Source organism: Bos javanicus, chromosome 1 (assembly GCF_032452875.1).
Source record: "Bos javanicus breed banteng chromosome 1, ARS-OSU_banteng_1.0, whole genome shotgun sequence".
NCBI lineage: Eukaryota > Metazoa > Chordata > Mammalia > Artiodactyla > Bovidae > Bos > Bos javanicus.
In genome coordinates, this window is record NC_083868.1 from 104,277,019 (window position 1) to 104,302,569 (window position 25,551).

The window sequence follows — 25,551 nt, forward strand, 5'->3', positions numbered from 1 at the left end:
GACTGTGGCTCAGATTATGAGCTCCTTATTGCAAAATCAGGCTTAAATTGAAGAACGTATGGAAAACAACAGGACCATTCAGGTATGGCCTATATCAAATCCCTTATGATTATACGGTAGAGATGACAAATACATTCAAACAATTAGACCTGGTAGACAGAGTGCATGTAGGACTATACACAGAGGTTTGTAACATTGTACAGGAGGTGGTGGTTTTGTCTGTTTTTGCTTACATTTTTCCAATCTGATAGATAAGAAAGGTATATAAGTTTAGTTTTAGTTTGCATTGCTTGTATTACAACCTAAGTCTGTTCTATTTTCAAGTGTTTATAGACTGTTTATATATTTTTCTTTGTAAATTACCTGTTCATCAATTGCAAATATTTAATAATACTACATACCCATTAACACATTGGCATAGTAAACTGCTTCTAGAATCTTATTGTTTACTTTTTAAAGTATCAAAATACATGCATTCATTTTATATACATTGTTCACCATGCAATATATTCATACATACAAATGCAAAAGGTTTTTCTTTGAGTCTTTAATTTCACTAATAAAATATTGAAAACACAGGAACAAGCAAGGATTACTTCTTTCACCACTACTATTCAACTTAGTATGGAAATTCTCAGCTACTTCAATAAAAAAGGAAGATATACACACACACACACACACACACACACACAAAGATACAAACTGTGGAAAATTCTGAAAGAGATGGGAATACTAGACCACCTGACCAGCCTCTTGAGAAATATGTATGCCGGTCAGGAAGCAACAGTCAGAACAGAACATGGAACAACAGACTGGTTTCAAATAGGAAAAGGAGTATGTCAAGGCTGTATATTGTCACCCTGCTTATTTAACTTCTATGCAGAGTACATCATGAGAAGTGCTGGGCTGGAAGAAGCACAAGCTGGAATCAAGATTGCTGGGAGAAATGTCAATAACCTCAGATATGCAGATGGCACCACCCTTATGGCAGAAAGTGTAGAAGAACTAAAGAGCCTCTTGATAAAAGTGAAAGAGAAGAGTGAAAAAGTTGGCTTAAAGCTCAACATTCAGATAATGAGTGAGGTCCCATCACTTCATGGCAAATAGACGGATAAACAGTGGAAACAGTGGCTGACATTATTTTTCTGGGCTCGCAAATCACTTCAGATGGTAACTACAGCCATGAAATTAAAAGATGCTTACTCCATGGAAATAAAGTTATGGCCAACCTAGACAGCATATTAAAAAGCAGAAGCATTACTTTGCCAACAAAGATCCATCTAGTCAAGGCTATGGTTTTTCCAGTAGTCATGTATGGATGTGAGAGTTGGACTATAAAGAAAGCTGAGTGCTGAAGAATTGATGCTGTTGAACTGTGGTGTTGGAGAAGACTCTTGAGAGTCCCTTGCACTGCAAGGAGATCCAACCAGTCCATTCTAAAAGAGATCAGTCCTGGGTGTTCATTGGAAGGACTGATGTTGAAGCTGAAACTCCAAGACTTTGGACACCTGATGCGAAGAGCTAACTCATTTGAAAAAACCGTGATGCCAGGAAAGAAGGAAGGCAGGAGGAGAAGGGGATGACAGAGGATGAGATGGTTGCATGGCATCACCAATTCAATGGACATGAGTTTGGGTAAATTCCGGGAGTTGGTGATGGACAAGGAGGCCTGGAGTGCTGCAGTCCATGGTGTCATAAAGAGTCAGACATGACTGAACTGAACTGACCAGTAGTTAATTATTTTTCTATATACCAGCAGCGAACAATTGCAACTTAATATTAAAAGAAAGTACCATTTATTTTATCATCAAAAGGTAAGCATAAATCCAGGAAAACATATACAAAACTTGTAAATGAAGAGGTACACAAACTTCTGAAAAGAAACAAAGAAATTCTTCTGTGTTTATTGATCAGAATATTCAATATTTTTACACTGTCAATTCTTCCAAACTTGATCTACAGACACAATGCAAATTTCATCAAAATTTTAGCAAGGGATTTTGTAGATATCAATAAATGATTCTAAAGTTTATATGGAGAGGCAAATATATAGAAAAACCAAAACAGTATTAAATAAGAATAAGGCTAAAGACTTACACTAGCTGATTTCAAGACATAATATAATGTTACAGTAATCAGAACAGTGCGATAATGAAATTAAGATACAAATCAATGGAACAGAGTACAGAGTCTAGAAACATTCACACAAATACAGTCAAAGGCAAGACAAAGAAGCAAAGACAAGTCAATGGATAAAATATATTCTTATCAGCAAATGGTGCTGGGAATATTGAATATCCATATACAAATAAATGAAACTAGACACAGAACGTATAATATTAATACACACATGCACAAACTAAATAATAGATCTACATGTAAAGTGAAAATCTTTAAATCTTTCAGAAAAAAAACAGGAAAAACGTTATAGGACCTTGAGGTTAGGATGAGTTTTTAAATATAAGAATAAAAGTATAATATATAAGAGAAAAAAGTGATGTTATGCATTTAATAATATAAAGCTTAAAGCTTCTTCTTTGCAAATGACACTATAAATAGAATGAAAAGACAGGTCACAGACTGGGAGAAAATACTTGCAAAGTGTATATCTGATTAAGAACCTGGATTCAAACTCTATAAAGGATTTTTTAAACTCTACAATAATAAAATACATATCCTGATTAAAAATGGGTAAAAAGACCTGAATAAATACTTTGCTGACTAAATATACGCGTGGCAAATAGCAGGTGAAAAGATGCCCAACGTAATTTATTATTTAAGAATTTTAAATTAAAACATCAGTAAGATACCATTAGCATCTACTAGCAAGGCTAAAATCCCCAAACTCCAACAATACCAGTTTCTTGGTAGAAATGTGGAGAATAGAAATGCTTAGTCATTTGTTGTGGAATGCAAAAGAGTACAACTTTGGAAGACAGTTTGTAAGCTTCTTATAGAGCTAAACATAGTCTTACAATAAGAACCAGCTATTGCACTCTGTGTTTAGCATTTTCTACTTCTGAATATTTAACCAATGGCTTTGAAAACTTATGTACATACAAAAATCTGTATGCAAATGTTTATAACAGCTTTTCCCTTAATTGCAAAAACTGGAAGCAAACACAGTGTCCCTAATAGATACAAGGAAACAAAACTCTGTTACAACCATACAATGAAGAATTAGTCACCAACTTGACAAAATGAGCTATCAAGATATGAAAAGAAATGAGTGAGTATATGCATATTGCTAAGTAATTTAAACCAACCTTAAAAGGTTACATAATATATGATTCCATTAAATGACATTCTGAAAAAGGTGAAATTACAGAGATAGTGGAAACATCATTGGTTGCCAGGGTATTAGAAGTGGGGGTTTAAAAGGTGGAGTATAGGGGATTTTTAAGGCAGTGAAACTACATTTTATGATACTATAATTGTAGATACATGACACATGCTTATGTCAAAACACATAAAACTTTAAACATAAACAGTTCAGTTCAGTTGCTCAGTCGTGTCCGACTCTTTGTGATGCCATGAACCGCAGCACGCCAGGCCTCCCTGTCCATCACCAACTCCTGGAGTTCACCCAAACTCATGTCCATTGAATTAGTGATGCCATCCAACCATCTCATTCTCTGTCATCCCCTTCTCCTCCTGCCTTCAATCCTTCCCAACATCAGGGTCTTTTCAGTTCTTCGCATCAGGTGGCCAAATATTGGAGTTTCAGCTTCAACATCAATCCTTCCAATGAACACCCAGGACTGATCTCCTTTAGGATGGACTGGTTGGATCTCCGTGCAGTCCAAGGGACTCTCAAGAGTCTTCTCCAACACCACAGTTCAAAAGCATCAATTTTTCAGTGCTCAGCTTTCTTTATAATCCAACTCTCACATCCATGCATGACTACTGGAGAAACCATAGCTTTGACTCGACAGATCTTTGTTAACAAAGTATGTCTCTGTTTTTTAATATGCTGTCTAGGTTGGTCATAACTTTCCTTCCAAGGAGTAAGCATCTTTTAATTTGATGACTGCAATCACCATATGCAGTGATTTTGGAGCCCAGAAAAATAAAATCAGCCAATATTTCCACTGTTTCCCCATCTATTTGCCATGAAGTGATGGGACCGGATGCCATGATCTTAGTTACCTAAATGTTGAGCTTTAAGCCAACTTTTTCACTCTCCTCTTTCACTTTCATCAAGAGGCTCTTTAGTTCTTCTTCACTGTCTGCCATAAGGGTGGTGTTATCTGTATATCTGAGGTTATTGATATTTCTCCTGGCAATCTTGATTCCAGCTTGTGCTTCCTCCAGCCCAGCTTTTCTCATGATGTACTTTGCATATAAGTTAAATAAGCAGGGTGACAATATACAGCCTTGATGTACTCCTTTTCCTATTTGGAACCAGTCTGTTGTTCCATGTCCAGTTCTAACTGTTGCCTCCTGACCTGCATACAGGTTTCTCAAGAGGTTAAACAGTGAATCACAAATAATGCAATTTGAAAATACTAATCTCATGTAGGAGTTCAGAGAATCCCATGATGAAATGCTGAATATGACAAAATAATTTAACTCTGTGACAAATATACAAAACAACCACACAGAAGGTAAAGGAAAAAGAATGTGCTAATCTAAATAATTTTGTAAATGAGTACAGTTTGTAAGACTAAAGGCAAAATAACTGTACATAAATATTATACACAAGTAATAAGTTATGAGGTTGTTTCCTATGGTGGCACGGTTAAGATTCTGATATATTACACTTGTATATATTGTACATATATAATGTAACTGAACTATTAATATGTGAATGACAGATAATAGAAGCCAAGTTTGCTACTATTGGATTGGAAGGTTATATACTAACGTTGGGAAGATAAGACATTCCATGTAATAATGGACTGGATTTGGAGACATTAGGATGAACTCATGCTTACCTATAGAAAACCTATAGGTATCAGTACTTACCTAAAGGAAAACTTACAGATATGTGTCTATAATGACCAGTAGGCATGTATGTATCTCTTTGATCTATAGGCTGAGAGGTCCCAGAAGTCATCATATCCCAGTAGCAATGAAAACACCTACCATTCAAATACTTGCTTCTAGTACTGTATGCAAATGAGAGGAACCACACTGACTAGGAATATGTCTAATTCTAGGACTAAGGCAAGAAATGTGCAAGATGAACCCAAAGCATCTTATAATTACAGAGTAAGGAAGTGCTAAGAAAAAAAATAATCACATTGAAAGGGTATATGCCAAGGGACATAGGAGCCAAAAAGAGTTCTCATTGACCAAAAATGAGAAGTAAAGCACATAGCATTGATTTATAAGCCAAAGGGTAAAATAAATATGCATGAGTTCATACTGATATAAATAAAGGATCTGATAAATAAACATGGAAAAATAGACAAATCTCTGGTTAGAAAATTTCTAAATAATTTATGTAGGCACTCCACTCTGAAGGCTATGGAGTGGAATTTCTACTCAAGTGTGTATGCCTCATGACTTGCTCCCAAATAATACAATATAGAAAGGGAGAAAAAAAGAGCGACTTTACAGTGGAGAAACCTGAAATGTTAATATAAATAGTGATAAGGTAAAAAAATTGCAAGTAAGACCAAAGCAGAAATGAGCTTGCCTACGGAACACAACAGAAAAAAAAAAAAAACACTGGTATGGCTGTAGTGTAGGAAATGAAGGGGATGTGGGCACAAACCAGTGTCAGTAAAGGCAATCAGGATATGAAATATACTTGAACTAGGGCTGTATACTGGTCTTATGTGGCTTGATATATCTTTGTTTTTTAATGGTAAATGATCACCTTTATGTGGTCGTTGTTGCTCACTCAGTCAGTTGTGTCCTACTCTTTGTGACCCCATGAGCTGTGGCATGCCAAGTTTCCCTGTCCTTTGCCTTCTCTCTCAGTTTGCTCAAACTCATGTTCATTGAGTTAGAGATGCCATTCATCTATATCGTTCTGTCTTCCCCTTCTCCTGCTGCCTTCAACCTTTCCCAGCATCAGGGTCTTTTCTAATGAGTCGGCCCTTCAAATCAGGTGGCCAAAGTGTTGGATCTTCAGCTTTAGCATCAGTTCTTCTGTGGTTATACACCAATTATTCGCAACTGTAGTGGTTGAATTTGTACCTATTAAAATCGTCACTTTTGGTGTGGGGTGGCATGTGAAGGATTCCTCTGCACTAAGAATATAAAAAGCATTTTTCAGTAACATGCTTACAAAAAGCATTTTCATTACCTAAATTGCTTTGGTTGGCTTTTCGTCACAGAGTATAATGGGTTGTGAAATGCAACAGTATTAATGATTGGGACATAGTGTTAAGACTTATAAAAAAGGCAGAAGAGTCATCCCTATATGACCCATGACCTATGACCTATGACAGGGTCATAGTCACTGTGGTCTGGTCAGTCCCATACATCACAGAGGGATGTAGACATGCTCAGGAAGGCACTCTGTAGCACTAGGCCCTCTGCAACCCAGGGCCTGAGTCAGGGCCATACTTGCCCAGGTCTAAGAAGGTACTGTTCTTTATATAACTGAGAATACTCTGTATTATTCTCAGTATTATTCTCTGTAATACTGATTCAGCATTCCTCTCCACAATTTATTCCCCACTGTGGTCAAAGGATTTGGAGTCATTTATTAAACAAGAGGTTTAAGAATGGTTAATCTCATGGCTGGCGCTCAGGACCTTACAATAACAAGGCACAGAACTTCGCCTTTGGGAGAGGACTGAAGGTGCCTCTAGGTGCTTTATTTGCCCTAAAAGGTAATTATAATTCAAGAGAAGAAAATTCTAAGCCCACTTTGAAAACTGAGTCATATTTTCTGATCTGGTTTTACTTTGATTTTTCACTCATAAATATTGTGTTAGAATTTAGAAGGTACATAGTGTTACTTCATTTATGCAAATATTTAAAAGAATATTTAAATATTTTAATATTTAAAAGAAAATAGCATCTGTAAACTATAAAATGACATAAAATTTATGGACAAAACCACGTACTCATGTATACCATGGTTTAAAATCATATATGTACAAAGGATTAGGCAGTTTGAATGATTGTCTAGGTCAGGTTAAGTATAAATTTATGAATGCATGACCTGCATAAGAACATTCCCACTCACCAATTTTGAGACTGTTAGTCAAAGAAAACATTTGGAAATGGGCTTATACTGGGGCTAATAAAATGCATTTTCTTTGAGGTTTGAGATTGATTGTGCTTATTCTTTTTAATGTCCTTAGTACCCATCATTACCTGGTGTGCTATTAGGTACCCAGTGAATATTTCTTTATTAATTGCTTAATGGATGAAGAATCAGTTCTCTTGAATTTATAATTTATTATCTATAGCTCAAATTGCCCTAGTCAAACGTTCTTCTACAGATAATACTAATAAGGCAACAGTATTCAGGTGTGCTAGATTGCCAATCTAAAGTAATTATACACACACACATTGTTCAACACAAAAATGAGTAATGTTAAGGACTGATGTTATTGGATACATCAAATATATAAGGCATTGGTATATTCTGTTACATAAATTCAGTTTTATGTGTTAGGGAAATTGAAATCAAAGAAACTTTCTAAGAATAAATGTTACAAATAGGTGAAATATATATCAATAAATAAAGAAGATTCTGAATGTCTTTTACCTATAAATTTTGTATTGAGATATATAAACTCAATCATGATAGGTCAAATATTTTCCTCAATTTTTCAACAGTTTCTGATAGTTTTTCATTTCTAAGAATATCTAGTTTTATCTTAGAAAATCTCAGGAAATTCATCAATTTTAATTTTGTAATGTTTGCTTACCCAAAGTAATAAATACTCTCCTTATGGCCAAATTCAGACTTAAATTGAGAAAGTAGGGAAAACCACTAGACCATTCAGGTATGACATAAATCAAATCCCCTATGATTCTACAGTGGAAGTGAGAAATAGATTTAAGGGCCTAGATCTGATAGATAGAGTGCCTTATGAACTATGGAATGAGGTTCGTGACATTGTACAGGAGACAGGGATCAAGACCATCCCCATGGAAAAGAAATGCAAAAAAGCAAAATGGCTGTCTGAGGAGGCGTTACAAATAGCTGTGAAAAAAGAGAAGCGAAAAGCAGAGGAGAAAAGGAAAGATATAAGCATCTGAATGCAGAGTTCCAAAGAATAGCAAGAAGAGATAAGAAAGCCTTCCTCAGCGATCAATGCAAACAAATAGAGGAAAACAACAGAATCGGAAAGACTAGGGATCTCTTCAAGAAAATCAGAGATACCAAAGGAACATTTAATGCAAAGATGGGCTCAATATAGGACAGAAATGGTATGGACCTAAAAGAAGCAGAAGATATTAAGAAGAGATGGCAAGAATACACAGAAGAACTGTACAAAAAAGATCTTCACGACCCAGATAATCACAATGGTGTGATCACTGACCTAGAGCCAGACATCCTTGAATGTGAAGGCAAGTGGGCCTTAGAAAGCATCACTATGAACAAAGCTAGTGGAGATGATGGAATTCCAGTTGAGCATTCCAAATCCTGAAAGATGATGCTGTGAAAGTGCTGCAATCAATATGCCAGCAAATTTGGAAAACTCAGCAGTGGCCACAGGACTGGAAAAGGTCAGTTTTCATTCCAATCTCAAAGAAAGGCAATGCCAAAGAATGCTCAAACTACCGCACAATTGCACTCATCTCACACACTAGTAAAGTAATGCTCAAAATTCTCTAAGCCAGGCTTCAGCAAGATGTGAACCGTGAACATCCTGATGTTCAAGGTGGTTTTAGAAAAGGAAGAGGAACCAGAGATCAAATTGCTAACATCCGCTGGATCATGGAAAAAGCAAGAGAATTCCAGAAAAACATCTATTTCGGCTTTATTGACTATGCCAAATCCTTTGACTGTGTGGATCACAAAAAACTGTGGAAAATTCTGAAAGAGATGGGAATACCAGACCACCTGATCTGCCTCTTGAGAAATCTGTATGCAGGTCAGGAAGCAACAGTTAGAACTGGACATGGAACAACAGACTGGTTCCAAATAGGAAAAGGAGTATGTCAAGGCTGTATATTGTCACCCTGTTTATTTAACTTATATGCAGAGTACTTCAAGAGAAATGCTGGACTAGAAGAAACACAAGCTGAAATCAAGACTGCCGGGAGAAATATCAATAACCTCATATATCCAGATGCACCACCCTTATGGCAGAAAGTGAAGAGGAACTAAAAAGCGTCTTGATGAAAGTGAAAGTGGAAAGTGAAAAAGTTGGCTTAAAGCTTAACATTCAGAAAATGAAGATCATGGCATCTGGTCCCATCACTTCATGGGAAATAGATTGGGAAACAGTGGAAACAGTGTCAGACTTTATTTTTCTGAGCTCCAAAATCACTACAATGGTGACTGCAGCCATGAAATTAAAAGACGCTTTGCTTTGCTTTCCTTAGAAGCAAAGTTATGACCAACCTAGATAGCATATTCAAAAGCAGAGACATTACTTTGCCAACAAAGGTTCGTCTAGTCAAGGCTATGGTTTTTCCTGTGGTCATGTATGGATGTGAGCGTTGGACTGTGAAGAAGGCTGAGCACCAAAGAATTGATGCTTTTGAACTGTGGTGTTGGAGAAGACTTTTGAGGGTTCTTTGGACTGCAAGGAGATCCAACCAGTCCATTCTGAAGGATATCAGCCCTGGGATTTCTTTGGAAGGAATGATGCTAAAGCTGAAACTCCAGTACTTTGGCCAACTCATGCGAAGAGTTGACTCATTGGAAAAGACTCTGATGCTGGGAGGATTGGGGGCAAGAGGAGAAGGTGACGACAGAGGATGAGATGGCTGGATGGCATCACTGACTCGATGGATGTGAGTCTGAGTGAACTCCAGGAGTTTGTGATGGACAGGGAGGCCTGGCGTGCTGCGATTCATGGGGTTGCAGAGTCGGACAGGACTGAGCGACTGATCTGATCAAATCTGATCTGATCATAAAAGTGTTTAGAAGCTGTTGATTTCCAAGTTCTTTATTTACATATGTATGTACTACCTAAAATCCAATTGTGAACAGGAATATCATGTCAAACTTATATTTACAACATAATTCCTGTGATAAAAATGATAGAAATGATTGATATATAAGTGAATTTTAACAGTAAACATTTTGGATTCAGTTTGAAATATAACTACATCTGAGTCATTATAAACAAAATAGCAATCATATTCTTTGGGATGGCTTGAACAAACATTACTGAAGGTCAAGGATTTAATGGTAATCTTTTCAAATTCCCCCTGTATTTCCTTACTGATTTTAATTTCATGGAATAGGCTTCCATATGTTCTTATATTGTGGAAAGAAATTTACCACAGGAATTTAGTGTTCAGTAATTTTGACACTTTTAGAGTACATATTAACAGAAATTAATAAAAGGCGACACCAAAATGAAATGTTTCTTCCTATCCACCCCAAATACAAATTTATATTTGAGTAGACACCCTACTACCCACAAATGCAGAAGCATGCCTATACTTTCGTTTAATGGCATTCCTTTTTACTTCTTTGTAAATTTGAAGCAATCCGAAGAGACCATTCACAGATTTCTAATACCTTATCTCCTTAACTTTCAGCATCAAAGATACATCTCTTCTTCCTTCCTATTATCAAAGATGAACTCTCCGTGAATCTTCATCAGTTCCAATCACTCTGTGGCACTAAGTCCACCCCATTTCAATATTCTACCTAAAGATATTGCCTCCCACAACATTCTTCTCTTTCTCTTCTACATCAAAATTTTGCTTTTTACTGGATCATTCTTGTTACCATTCAAACATTCCTTAATTTCTTCCATTAAAAATAGAGAAAGAAAACCTTTTGATCACATTTATCTTAATGAGCTATCACTTTAGTTTGCAATAACATTCCTCAAAAGAGTTACAGATATTTGCTATCTCAGGTTCCTTTTTACCCATACTCTCTTAAGTCCATTCTTCTCTGGCTTTCACTCCCAGTACTCCAGCCAAATTGCTTTTTACAAGAGCCAATGTTCTCCATACTGTTAAGTCCAATGGTCAGTTTCCAAACCTCATTTTCTTTGAGCTACCAGCAACATTTGGTGTATGTGATCATCCCCTACACTGTAATTCATTTCTTTGCTTGGTTTCCAAGATACCTTACTTGCCACTCTTTCTTATACCCTTTTACTGGGTATAATTACTTGCTCATAATCATAATAACCTCTTTCCTAAACTAGTACTATGGGTCCCTTATTGCAACATCTGCATCTATTATTGCCTCTCACACTCCTCATCTCCATTCTTTTTTAAAAATATTTTATTTATGTATTTATTTATGTATTTTTCACTGTGCTGGATCTTCATTCCTGCATGTAGGCCTTCTTTAGTTGTGGCAACTGGGAGCCACTCTCTAGTTGAGGTACTTATAGTTCCGTCTCTTGTTGCAGAGCTCAGGCTCTAGAGTGAAAGCTCAGTAGCTATGGCACCCAGGCTCAGTTGCTCAGAGACATACGGGATCTCAGTTCCCTGATCAGTGGTCAAACCTGTGCACTCTCCATTGTAAGGTGATTTCTTAACCACTGGACCACCAGGGAAATCCCTATTTCCATTCATTTGTCAACACAGCTGCCAGGATGATTCTTTAAGAATCTTAATCAGATCAGTAAATTGCTAGTGAAAACCCTGCAATGGCATCATACATTTAAGAGTTAAAATCTTAAGTCCTGTAAGATGGCCTAGTAGGCCCTACTTGATCCAGCCTTCCATTATTTTCTTTCTATTCCTCTTTTCCATAAGCGCTTTGCTGAACTGACCTTCTTGACATTCCTTGAACACAAGATTCTCTCCTGCCTTAGGGTCTTCACACTGCCATAAATGCCAGAAAATTTGGACAGATAATTCTATGGACAACTCTATGATCTTCTTCATGATTTGCTCTACTGCTTTTTTTTTTTTTTTTAATGTTTCCTTTTTTAAAAATTTTTAATTTAAATTTATTTATTTTAATTGGAGGTTCAACCTCATCTCAACTCTCATCTCAAATCTTGCATACCCAATTTCCCTTACCATTATTGACATTTCTCCCATGCATTTGAAAATTACCTTGTGACATACTATGGGCTTTCCCTTGTGGCTCAGCTGGTAAAGAATCCGCCTGCAATGTGGGAAACCTGGGTTTGATCCCTGGGTTGGGATGATCCCCTGGAGAAGGGAAAGGCTACCCACTCCAGTATTCTGGCCTGGAAAATTCGATGGACTGTATAGTCCATGGGGTCACAAAGAGTTGGACACAACTGAGCAACTTTCACTTTCACTTTTGTGACATACTATATACCTATATGAATTGTCCCTTATTAAACTACTAAATTTTAAATCTGGATTCCTGGTGACTCAGATGGTAAAGAGTCTGCCTACAATGTGGGAGACTTGGGTTTGATCCCTGGGTCAGGAAGCTACCCCTGGAGAAGGAAACGGCAACCCATTCTAGTATGCTCGCCTGGAAAACCCCATGGATGGAGGGACCTGGCAGGCTACAGTCCATAGGGTCGCAAAGAGTTGGACATGACTGAGCAACTTCACTTTCACATTCTTTTTCAAGTGCAGGGCTTTTAACTTTATTTTTTAGTTGCTTGGGGTATAGTGGTTGCTCCAAAAATTATGAATAAATGGACAAAAAAAAAACCAAAAAACTCACCGAAAAACATCATGCATGTTACATTCCTATGAATCTAATTGCATCGTTTATCACTTCTTGAATTGTTGTGTATGTATGTATTTATAATCTGCCTCGTGATTATTATTAGTGTACTTTATGATGATGTTTTTCCTATACTGTGTGAAACCATGCTCAACAGGAAAACCCAGAGATGACTGTTTTCACCAGATAGCTGCATTAAACAAACACATACTATGATGTATTTGTGGTTCATCTTTTAGGGCTATTGATGTTGTTTCTCATGGATTTGGGATACACATACACACACAAACACACACACACACACATATATATGTGCATGCATGCTGTGTCATTTCGGTTGTTTCTGACTCTTCGCAACTCTATGGACTATAGCATGCCAGACTCTTCTGTCCATGGGATGCTCCAGGCAAGAATACTGGAGTAGGTTGCCATGCCCTCCTCCAAGGGATCTTTATATATATATGTATATGCTTCCCAGGTGGTGGTAGTGATAAACAACTCGCCTGCCAATGCAGGAGATGTAAGAGATGTGGGTCGGAAACATCCCCTGGAAGAGGACATGGCAACCCACTCCCATATTCTTGCCTGGAGCATCCCATGGACAGAGGAGTCTGGTGGGCCAAAGTCCATGGGGTCACAAAGATTCGAACATGACTGAAGCAGCTTAGCAGGTATGCATATATATATGGTCTGTGTGTATTTTGACTCATGCCTTTTTAATTTGAGAGGCTTTTTGTTCTTTGTCCTATTCTGTATTCAAATTTTCTACAGATTTTTCGTGTCTTTCTTTGGTCATACAATGTAGTGGTCAAGTGTACATTCTGGAATTAGGGTACTAGCTGAAATCTCAGCTCTTTCCTTTATTGTGTACTCTTGGAAGCTGTTCAGTATCTCTGCACCTAGTTTTTATATCTGATAATTAAAGATGATAATTGCACATCTCATTGGATTTTTGTGAAGATTAAATAAGAACTCTTCTAGTGGGGTCTGGCACAAAATAAATGCTAACATTTTGTGTCTTTCATATTTCTGCCAGTGTTATCAACTTCTTGCTTCTTTCTAACTTCTTATTATAAAACTTATTTTTTTCTCCTCTAAAAACACTTGCACAAAGAAATTTTGTAAAAACTTTAGTCTTCAGATTTTAAATGGTAGAACTGAATTTCTGCTTGATCATTTAAAGAAATGTCACTTATGCTTTTGTCATGTTATGAGTCACTGACTATATCTCTCACTCTCACTCTCATTCTCACTCTGTCTCAAACCTAGTCACTCTGTGTTCATCAGGGGTGTTTTTTTTCTTTTTTGCCCATATATTATTTTATCAAAGTAATTATTTTTTTCAGGAACTGTGGCCACAGGCCAGAAATTTTACTTTTAGGTGGAGCCCTCCCCATTTTAAGTTTTACAACAGACACGAGTCTCTCAATGCTAAACATGGGCACCTTGACCACTCCCATGGAATATCCCTCTGTGCCCTAGGAAGTTGTGGCTAAAGGCATTATTGTTTAATTAAATCACACCCAGTATCATAAGATTACATTTGTTAGTATAAAGATACATCTCTGCACTGGTTTTGGGATTTCTTTAATCCTCTTTTAAGATTAAGATGATATCAACTCCCATAGTTCTATGAACTTCCACATCCAAAGCGCAATATTATCAACATGTGCAAAGTTGACAAGCCTTCATTGCCTTACTAATGAACTAAATATATTCTCTATAATGAACCAAAATGGTGGAGAATCTTCCTACATTTAGAACAAATATTTAGTACTATTTTTATGCTTAATTCTGTGAGTATGATAAGAATAGCTTTGCAGTTTAAGATAATGCTATGCTGGAGCCAGTTCATGTGCTTTCAAATTTCTTATCTAGATTCTGATATACAAAGTCTAACTATAAAGCAAATACAGCTCATAAAGCAAATATCTTTTCCACTTTATTGCATATGTTATCCATCACAGTTCTTGATTGCAAATGACACTGGTTCAAGCAGATTTAAGTGCAAAAGCAGTTTTAGTACAGAATCACTCAGAGTAATGCAGAAAAAAGTGGAGAATCTGTCTTGGAAAATAGAAAGGAACAAAGAAGGCTTTAAGTCACAGCTAAAGTAAAAAAAAAAAAAAAAAAAAAAACTTCAGAACCCTTTGGGTAAGGACATCATTTCCACTGTTTCCAAACACTTTATTTCTGACTTCACTGTAGACAGGGCCAGCACTGGACAATGGGAGCCCCACAGATTCTATAGCAATTACTACTTCTGGAAATTAGACATCACCTTTGTTGCTGATTCAGAGTTAATTATCCACACTCTATTCTGTTTTTCATCAAAATAGTTCAAAGACTAGGAGTTTGGATTTAATTTGCTAAACAAGAGAGATTGAGGAAATAAGTATCTGCTCTTTCCCTGTTCTATAGTTGAAGGTGAACTCTACATAGAACCAGATTTCATGAGTGGTTAATTTCCCAATTATATGAAGGAGTTCAGAGCAGGTTACCAAAAATAATGAAGTTTGATTAAATTTCCACTAGATAGTTTGCCAATAAAATTTATGTTTAAAAACTTGGAGCAAGAGATTATATGTATCCTCACATTCACCGCAGTTTTTCACAGCACCAAGGTATGGAAACAACCTGTCCATTAATTGATAAATATATGAGGAAAATATGACACAGCTGCTGCTGCTAAGTCGCTTCAGTCGTGTCTGACTCTGTGCGACCCCATAGACGGCAGCCCATCAGGCTCCCTCGTCCCTGGGATTCTCCAGGCAAGAGCACTGGAGCGGGTTGCCATTTCCTTCTCCAATGCATGAAAGTGAAAAGTGAAAGTGAAGTCGCTCAGTTGTGCCCAACTCTTAGCGACTCCATGGACTGCAGCCTACCAGGCTGCTCCATCCATGGGATTTTCCAGGCAAGAGTACTGGAGTGGGGTTCCATTGCCTTCTCCAAATATGACACTATATACAATGAAATATTATTCAGCCATAAAAAGAAAAAAAAGCCATTTTTGACAACATGAATGAGCTTTGAGTACATCATACTAAGTGAAATAAGTTGGATAGAGAACACAAATATTGTGTGATCTCACATACAGAATACAAATGTCAGTGTCATCAAAACAAAGAGTCAACTGGTAATTACCAGGGTCTGGGGGTTTGGAGGAAATGGGCAGATGATGGTCAAAGGTTACTAACTTCCATTTATAAGATGAGTTCTAAGGATTTAATATACAGCATGGTGACTATAATTAACAAAATTATATTGTATTTTTGAAATTTGAAAGAGTGGACCTTAAATGTTCTCACCGCACATATACACACGAATGGTAATTATGTGAGATAATAGATGTATTAACTTATCAATACTGTTACCAGATGTAAACTTGTGTGCCTGACACATAGGGAGGCCAAACAAACTGAAATGCTGGAGTCTGGAGCAGAGAAAGGTTTATTGAAGTATCATGCAAGGATGTAGGTGGCTTGTGCCCCCCAAAACCTGAACTTTCTGAAGGGTTTCAGTCAGGTACTTTTAAAGGGAAGGTGAGGGAGGGGCATGGTTAGTTGTTACAAACTTCTTGGTATCAGAATCCTTTGTTCTTGCAGTTATCAGGTAGATCAAGTAAGGATGTTCCTGTAAACTTCCAATAAGACAAATATTGTTCCTTGTATTTAATCAGAGATCAAGACTAGAGCCTTGAGAATAGGCTATCATGTATCTCTCAGGCTGTAAGCAACATTCTTTTATGAAAGATGCAGATCTAGCATGACTATGCACAGGCAACAGAGCACAAAGGCTAAAGTAAAAGGAACAGAACTGATACGGGGTCAGACTTGTTCTTCCCTATTACAATAATATTTTATTATGATTATCATAATAATCTTATTATGATAATTTCACAATGTATTCATATATCAAATCATCATACTGTATAATTTAAAATTACACAGTATATGTCAATTATATTTCAATAAAGCTGAGGAAAAAACCCTTAGAGCAGTATTTTTTAATCTAGCTATAAAATAGTACATTTCCACTATTAAATATTCAAGTACCTGCACTTAGAGAAAACTACTGCTAACATTTTGATAAACATAGTTTGAATATTTCTCTATGTGTTCATGCAATATGTAATCTTTATTACTAACCTGGCATCAGTTTCTCATAACACAGAGTCATTTTTGAGGTATGAAATTACCCCTTCCCCATGCAGTTATGTGCCATAAGAAAGACTGACACACCACTCAACTTTATTTTGGGGTATGAATGATATAAAGTGTCCCAATATACATTTCCAGGGAGTAGTCCAGGAAGGACATATACCATATTTTTTAGAGTCTGCTTAAGATTCTAAGAAAATTTCTCTTTGATTTTAAGAGTGTGAGCTATTGTAAAACATTATAGATAGACACAAGAAAGATGAATGTAGCACTGATTGCAGTTGGCAGCTATTCTACAATCAAAACAGAAAAAGTTCTAAAATGAAGTTGACAAAGAAGGGAAAATAAAATCACTGAAAAAAATCTGAGCCCATGAAAATATTTTAAACTGCTGGATCTAATGAAAGTTGAAACTTTGTTACTCCATTGTATGTTATCAAATATATTACCTGTGGTATAATTTAATTTTAGTTAGATTTTCTACTGTTTGTGGCTCAAAGAGCTTTAAATAGAGCCAAACAAAATAAACAAAAAGTCATACAATACAAATGTTCATAACATTTAAACCTTTTAAGCTACTCTCCCCCATCTCAAAATAGATTTATTAACTAATAGATTGATTTAAAAACTCATAGTTCCAACTTTTATGAATTTTAGTAATGCATAGTATAGATGTATGTTATTTTATTTCAGCATGTCCTTATTAATGAATGTCTAAAATGCTTTGCTTTATTTTGTTTTATTACTATAATTAATGCTGTAGTGGCAAAATCTTGGCATGCCTCTTTGTGCATAATCATTATTATTACATTAACTGAAAGTGCATGTTTGCTCACTTCAGTCGTGTCTGACTCTTTGTGACCCAGTGTAGCCCGCCAGGCTCCTCTATCCATGGGATTCTTCAGACAAGAATACTGGAGTGGGTTGCCATACCCTCCTCCAGAAGATCTTCCCAATCCAGAAATAGAACCCGTTCTCTTATGTCCTCTGCATTGGCAGGTGGGTTCTTTACCACTAACACCACCTGGAAAGTCTATTAAGTGTAGAGTGATTGCTAAAAGTATTACATGTACATCAACCATAATGCATATTTTCAATGCTAAAATTGATAGCAATATTGTGCTCCAGGAGTTTACAATGACTCATATTCATGTATTTGTAAAAATATTTATTTATCTATATGCTTATCAGATTTGGGACTGAAAAGTTTGTTAAGCATTCCAATCTAAGTAGATAAAAATATTATATTATTATTTCAGTTTTTAATTATTTCCTTACTTGTACAAGCCTATGTGATTTTTTTCATTTGGTTATCATCATTGCTTCTTTTATAAAATGCTTGTATATGCCTTTACCCATATACTCTTTGGGGTGTTCATCTTGTTTCTTGTTGCTCTGTAGGTGATAAATGTATATTTGCTATTTTAATATTTTTTTCAGGACTTGAAAACATTTTCTTTTGTATATAAGTGTGTTTATTGCAACTTTACATATACTCATTTTGATATAGCCCAATCTATTTATCTTTCTTTTATGGTCTTTAGTTACTCTCTTGCTTAATTTATTAAATTTTCTTCCTCTAAACTTGATTCTCAACTGTTTTCAGTCTCAGAGGGATTGAAAATGTTCTATCATCTCAGTGTAAATCTAAAGAACACTAAAAAAGTAAATGTTAATTGCCAAAGTTAAACCGGATATATTGTTAATTGTGTTTTATGCAGTTTTAAGTGAACTGTCAATGGAATGATGGCTCATGTTGATAAAATCATGATTAATTCATGTCATAATTAAGAAAACAGTACTCATCTTGGCTTTTGATTTGTAATTCTTTAGTACATAGTGTTAATTCATTTTAAAGTATATAAAGTTTATTATAGGAAAATATGGAGCAAATTTATAATTGTGGAAAAATAAGAGTATTCATATATACTGAACATAAAATATGTTCAAAGTAAATAATTATCAATTGCAAATTAGAGTAACATAGTATCATCTTCACTTTTGTTTGAAGGTCTTAGATGCATATTCTATTATATTTCTTTATGGCCTTAACATAATTCTTACTATTACATATATTTCTGTCTCTTAAAGAAATATTTGCCACAAGTTTATATAATTAATATCACAATCTTGACAGTCATAAAGGTGTATTAATAAAAAAGACTTGTGAGCTCTCAATTATCACTTGTAGTTACATGATATTTTCTTGCAGTAAAAGAATACATAAAGAATACATTATTCAAGGTTATTTAAATTTATTTTAATAATCATTTGATCTCATCTCAAATACATGCTTATCTCCAGTGTATGTTTAATAATTATCTGTTAAATAAGTGAAAGTGAGTCATCTAGGTAGCATATTAAATGAAAATAAGACATTAATCTAATAAATTTACTCTAAGCAATGAGAGCTATTTTAAACACTAATTATATGGAATCACTAGGACAATAACCCCAATGTGAATGAGATAGCTCTAAAATACTCTAGTTATTGTCCTAATTTCAAGATCTCCTCTATCATAGGTTCTCCAAAGCTTTATTATATATGCATACACACACTACAATATTATACACAGTTTTTTTGGTCTTTTTTGCCTTTGGTTCACTTTTTTTTTAGAAGACACAGTACTGATACCTCTTCTACTCTATTCTCTACTTATCCTATTATTATTGTCCTACTGATGACATCACTTCCAATTTCATTTTCTACTAATTCCAACTTCTCCTTACACAAGGGCAACTGTCTATGTATTCCACATTCTTACTATCTTTTATGTGCTGAATATTGTTTTATTTTCATGAGGTCAAAGCATAAAAATGGAACTTGAGTTTCAGCTATGACATGTAAACAGCTTAGAAGTCCTGAGGGCTCAAGGTAAATGCTAAATTGAAAAATCAATGTTTTTCTTAGATTTATCAGAAAATTGAGATTGTAAGCCATATCACTACCTTAAAATCCGGAGAGACAGGCTATATAGAGAAACACGGCTAACCAGAAAGAGAAGCTGCCAGAGCCATAAACTGGTAGAACACTTAAATGATAATTTTGATAAATTACTGGAGGCCAAGTTTGGACTCCTGAGAGTGAAAAACCCCTAAAATGATTCAGTCTTGGAGGGGGATCTCACATTTTGGGAGGATTTTGCTCCAGGAACCCAGAAAGAAGTTCCTCACATTGAACAGTTAAGAAAACTTCCCTCCTGATTGGCAAGGGGTAAAGTAACCATTGTGAAATATGCCAAATGTATACTCTGTATAAGTCCTTCTCTCCAGTGAAAATACTTGACCAGAGAACCTTGTTCTATATAAGCAGGGGTGTGATTATCTAACACAAACATTGACTAACCTTTCAAACTCACATAAGTGGGAGAGAAAAAAAAAGATAAACACTTGTGAAGGTCACAGTCAAGTTACACAGGCCTACTAAAGGATTGATATTTAATCAACAGATGATAGAAAAATTACCTTCTCAATTCCTTACCACTGCTTGAGCAAGGCTTCAAAGTAATAACAGGGGATTATCTCCGGAAATGATGCAAAGCATATGCAATCTTTAGGAAAATGTTTTCAGGGAAACACAAAGTCAACAAGTTTAATTAACAAGAGATATTTAACCCTTGTTCATGTACTCCAATTAGCCTAGGAAATGGGATTTTTTTAGGTGTATAAAAATGCATTTATATTCTTGAAGACATTATCTGAAGCCTTGAAGTCAAAATTAGGAGATTCTTCCATCATAGAAACACAATGGTACTCATGTCTGTGATTTTAGCCACTTAAGAACTTGCAGTTTTTTGATGAAGTATACACTCTCTTACAGTTACAAAAGTATATATATATATATGTATATATATATATATATAAAGTGTATGTCTGTGTATAAAATAGAACAAGGAACAATGATAAAATTAGGTTTTTAGGGTTTATGGAATACAAATTAGGGGGAAAAAAAGACAAAGCTTTCAGACTATAAACTAAAATTTATTTATTTAAAAAAATTTTTTAATTTAATTTTATTTTTTAACTTTGTATAAACTAAAATTTAAAACTGCTCTTCTAATTAATGAGGTATGAAAATCAAGAATACATGTATTAACAGAATACATGCTTTAAGATTTATGCAGATCTTATACTGTGCATAAAATTATATAAAGTAGTTTTATTATTTTTAACAATAAAAATATTACTTTTTTGCTTTGAATTATATATGCTACCCTTTTGCCTTCTGAATACACCCCATTTTGAACTGATATATAGTTGTAAATAATAAATTTCATGGTAGAAAATTCCTAGGCATTTCAGAAGATGCTGCTACTGCTAAGTCACTTCAGTGGTGTCCGACTCTGTGTGACCCCATAGATGGCAGCCCACCAGGCTCCACCGCCCCTGGGATTCTCCAGGCCAGAACACTGGAGTGTGTTGCCATTTCCTTCTCCAATGCAGGAAAGTGAAAAGTGAAAGTGACGTCACTCAGTTGTGTCTGACTCTTGGCAACCCCATGGACTGCAGCCTACCAGGCTCCTCTGTCCATGGGATTTTTCCAGGCAAGAGTACTGGAGTGGGGTGCCATTGCCTTCTCTGTTCAGAAGATGATACAACCCCAAATATTTAATCAGTTAATTCATCCCTCAATTTACTCCTTTACTAGAATGTTATTACTTTTTTAACAAAAATGTATATTTGAGGCATGATCATGTAAATGGGCACTACACACAAACTGAATGAACTATCCCTGTGCTTGTAATTAGAGACTCAGAAGAATCTTTGTGTAACTCAAGTTTATTATTTATAGAAATCAACTCTAGTTACCCTAGTAGCAATGAATTTAAAACATAGCTCAAACATTTTTACAGCTCAAATAATGGTTGAGATATGAGCAGGAATCCAATATGGCCAGATAGGCTGATCCACACCAAATCATACTAAAATAAGTGTCAGGTTGGAATGCCATCATCACTGCAGCTGATGTCCAAGGCCCACTGTTGACATTACTTCCACTGAACCTGTATGCTATCATCTCTATTTCTGGTCCTATTGGCACAGCTGCTACTGGGCATTGGGATCTCCTGATGATTAAATGAGCATTAAGTCCCAAATTCTTTGCATCAGTCTTTACAAACTGAATTCAGAAAGATAGGATTATGTATGACTCAACACTGTGCCTCCATCTCTCACTCCACATCTAGTCTTCTGGAAAATCTGTTGTCTTTTAAGATAAATGCATCATATGGCCACATTTCACTATGTCCACTATATCCCAATCCAACTATGCAGTGATCTTTTCGTCTGCGTGTGTGAGTGTGAAGTCCCTTCAGTTGTGTCCGACTCTTTGAGACTCTATGGACAGTAGCTGGCCAGGCTCCTCTCTCCATGTTATTCTCTAGGTAAAAATACTGTAATGGGTTGCCATACCCTCCTCCAGGGGATTTTCCATGGAACCAGGGATCCAGCCTACAGCTATTATGTCTCCTGCATTGGCAGAAGAATGACATGATTTGATTTATGATTTGAAAAGATCACATTGGATACACCCTTCCTAAGTGGCAGCAACCCTTCCTAGTGGCTTCCCAGGAAGCCAGATTACAGTATATTTCTTAAATGCCTGTTTTCACACTATTCTGTCCTCAAGGGTGTATCCAGTGTGATCTTTTTAAATCATAAATCAAACCATGTCATTCTTCTGCTCAGAATTCTCCAGTGTCTTGCCATTTCACTCAGAAGAAACTCCAAATAAGCAAAATTCATTGAATGGCTAGATGCAAACACTTGAGTAATTGGACTTCCTGTTAATTCCTCACCTTGATTCAGTCCTCCTGGCCCTCACTGATCCTGCATAAAGTCAGATGTGCTCCATCTTAGAGCCGCTCACCTGCTAGTTCATCTGCAGAAAGGCTGTTCTTCAGATACCCACATAACTAACTCCCTCTTCTTTCTCAAGTCACTACTGACTTCCCATTTCCAAACGCAGTCTGCCCTTTCTCCCTGGCATTCCCAATCCACTCAACCCAACTCTATTTTATCCCAAGGAAAACTTCATTATCAATTTACTCTTTTATATGTATTTTTCTATTTGTCCCCTCTCATTCTTTTCATTTTCACTTAATATATATATATATATATATATATTTCTTTAAATATATATATATATATTATCATAAATTTATTTATTTAATTGAGAGATAATTGCTTTACAATATTATGTTAGTTTCTGCCATACATCAATATGAATTAGCCAAGGGTATATACATATATTTATTCCACACCCTCTTGAACCTCCCTCCCACCCCTCTAGGTTGTCACAGAGCACCAGGGGTTTGTTTTCTGTGTCATAAGGCAAATTCCCATTGGATATAGAAAATAATCTATGTTAAGGTAGGTGTTGGGTAAGAGGGAAGGATGAATAAGCAAATCATAGATAATTTTTAGGTCAGTGAAACTCTTCTGTATAATATAATGGTGAATCCATGTCATTAGGTGTTTGTCAAAACCAGTGGAAAATGCAGCTCTAAAATAAACCCTAATGTAAAGTATGGAGTTTAGGTGACACTGATGTGTCAATATAGGTCCATCAAGTGTAATGAATGTGCCACCCTGATGTGGGATTGCTAGTGGCAGAAACTGGGTGTGGGGGCAGTGGGTATATGGTAGCTCTCTGTATCTCCTAATTTTCCTGTGAACTTGAAGCTATGCTAAAAATAGTCTATGAGAAAAACCCCTTAAATTATAAAAAATAATTATAACTGAAAATAGATTAGTATCCAGAATACATCAAGTCTCTAAATGTAAATTAAAAAATAGGACAAGATATAAAAAATTTCCAAGCAAGAAAATATTAATGGATATAAAAATATGCTATATTGAAAGAGGAAAATGTGAATCAAAATCATGTCCTCTAAAATGAATTTTTGTGTAAATCACATACATTAAAAATAACATTTTTGATAATTATAGTCATTAACTGAAAATATATGGAACATTGAGACCTAGTTTATAATTCTTGTGATGTTTAAAATGACACATCTGTTTGATATAACAGTGTGATAATGTCTGAAGTGTTACTTTACAGCCTGTCTTTAACTCCTTGAAGTAATGTTTCCTAAATATTTAACACCAAGAAATCTATTTCAAATAAACTGGTACTAATTGACATAGAAGACAATCTTCAGATGGAAGATTTATAGTATCAAATGTTGATACCAGTTAAATGAAACTGCACTTTCCCAAGAGGACAGCTGGCATCTTCCTGCCATGGGCATCAGAAGGACCATTGATTGTTTACAGTTTCTGTGGTCCATTTAAGTGTTCAGTTCAGTACAGTTCAGTCACTCAGTCATGTCCGACTCCTTGCGACCCCATGAATCGCAGCACGCCAGGCCTCCCTGTCCATCACAAACTCCTGGAGTTCACTCAGACTCACGTCCATCAAGTCAGTGATGCCATCCAGCCATCTCATCCTCTGTCGTCCCCTTCTCTTCCTGCCCCCAATCCCTCCCTGCATCAGAGTCTTTTCCAATGAGTCAACTCTTCGCATGATGTGGCCAAAGTACTGGAGTTTCAGCTTTAGCATCATTCCTTCCAAAGAAATCCCAGGGCTGATCTCCTTCAGAATGGACTGGTTGGATCTCCTTGCAAAACTCTCAAGAGTTTTCTCCACTCTCTTTTCCGGTTATCGCGGCATAGAGAACTATGAGCAGCAAAGTCTCCCGCGACACCCTCTACGAGGCGGTGAGGGAAGTCCTGCACGGGAACCAGCACAAGCACAGAAAGTTTTTGGAGACGGTGGAGCTTCAGATCAGCCTGAAGAACTATGACCCTCAGAAGGACAAACGCTTCTCGGGCACCGTCAGGCTTAAGTCCACTCCCTGCCCCAAGTTCTCCGTGTGTGTCTTGGGGGACCAGCAGCATTGTGATGAGGCCAAAGCTGTGGATATCCCCCACAGGGACATTGAGGCACTGAAAAAAACTCAACAAGAATAAGAAACTGGTCAAGAAGCTGGCCAAGAAATATGATGCCTTTTTGGCTTCAGAGTCTCTGATCAAGCAGATCCCCCGAATCCTGGACCCAGGCCTGAACAAGGCTGGCAAGTTCCCTTCCTTGCTGACCCACAATGAGAACATGGTGGCCGAAGTTGATGAAGTGAAGTCCACGATCAAGTTCCAGAGAAGAAGGTGCTGTGTCTGGCAGTGGCTGTTGGCCACGTGAAGATGACAGATGATGAGCTTGTGTACAACATCCACTTAGCTGTCAACTTCCTGGTGTCATTGCTCAAGAAAAATTGGCAGAACGTCAGGGCCTTGTACATTAAAAGCACCATGGGCAAGCCCCAGCGTCTGTACTAAGGCACAGCTTAATAAACCATACTAAACCAAAAAAAAAAAAAAAGAGTTTTCTCCAACACCACAGTTCAAAAGCATCAATTCTTTGCAGCTCAGCCTTCTTCACAGTCCAACTCTTACATCCATACATGACCACAGGAAAAACCATAGCCTTGACTAGACGGACCTTTGTTGGAAAAGTAATGCCTGTGTTTTTGAATATGCTATCTAGGTTGGTCATAACTTTCCTTCCAAGGAGTAAGTGTCTTTTAATTTCATGGCTGCAGTCACCACCTGCAGTGATTTTGGAGCCCCCAAAATAAAGTCTGACACTGTTTCCACTGTTTCTCCATC

At 36.4% G+C, this 25,551-nt stretch overlaps 1 pseudogene; it reads left to right on the forward strand.

Annotated features, from left to right (window-relative positions):
* The first annotated feature begins 24,525 nt into the window (after positions 1–24,525).
* LOC133254651 (large ribosomal subunit protein uL1-like) lies at positions 24,526–25,264 on the forward strand (annotated as a pseudogene).
* The last annotated feature ends 287 nt before the right edge of the window (positions 25,265–25,551 follow it).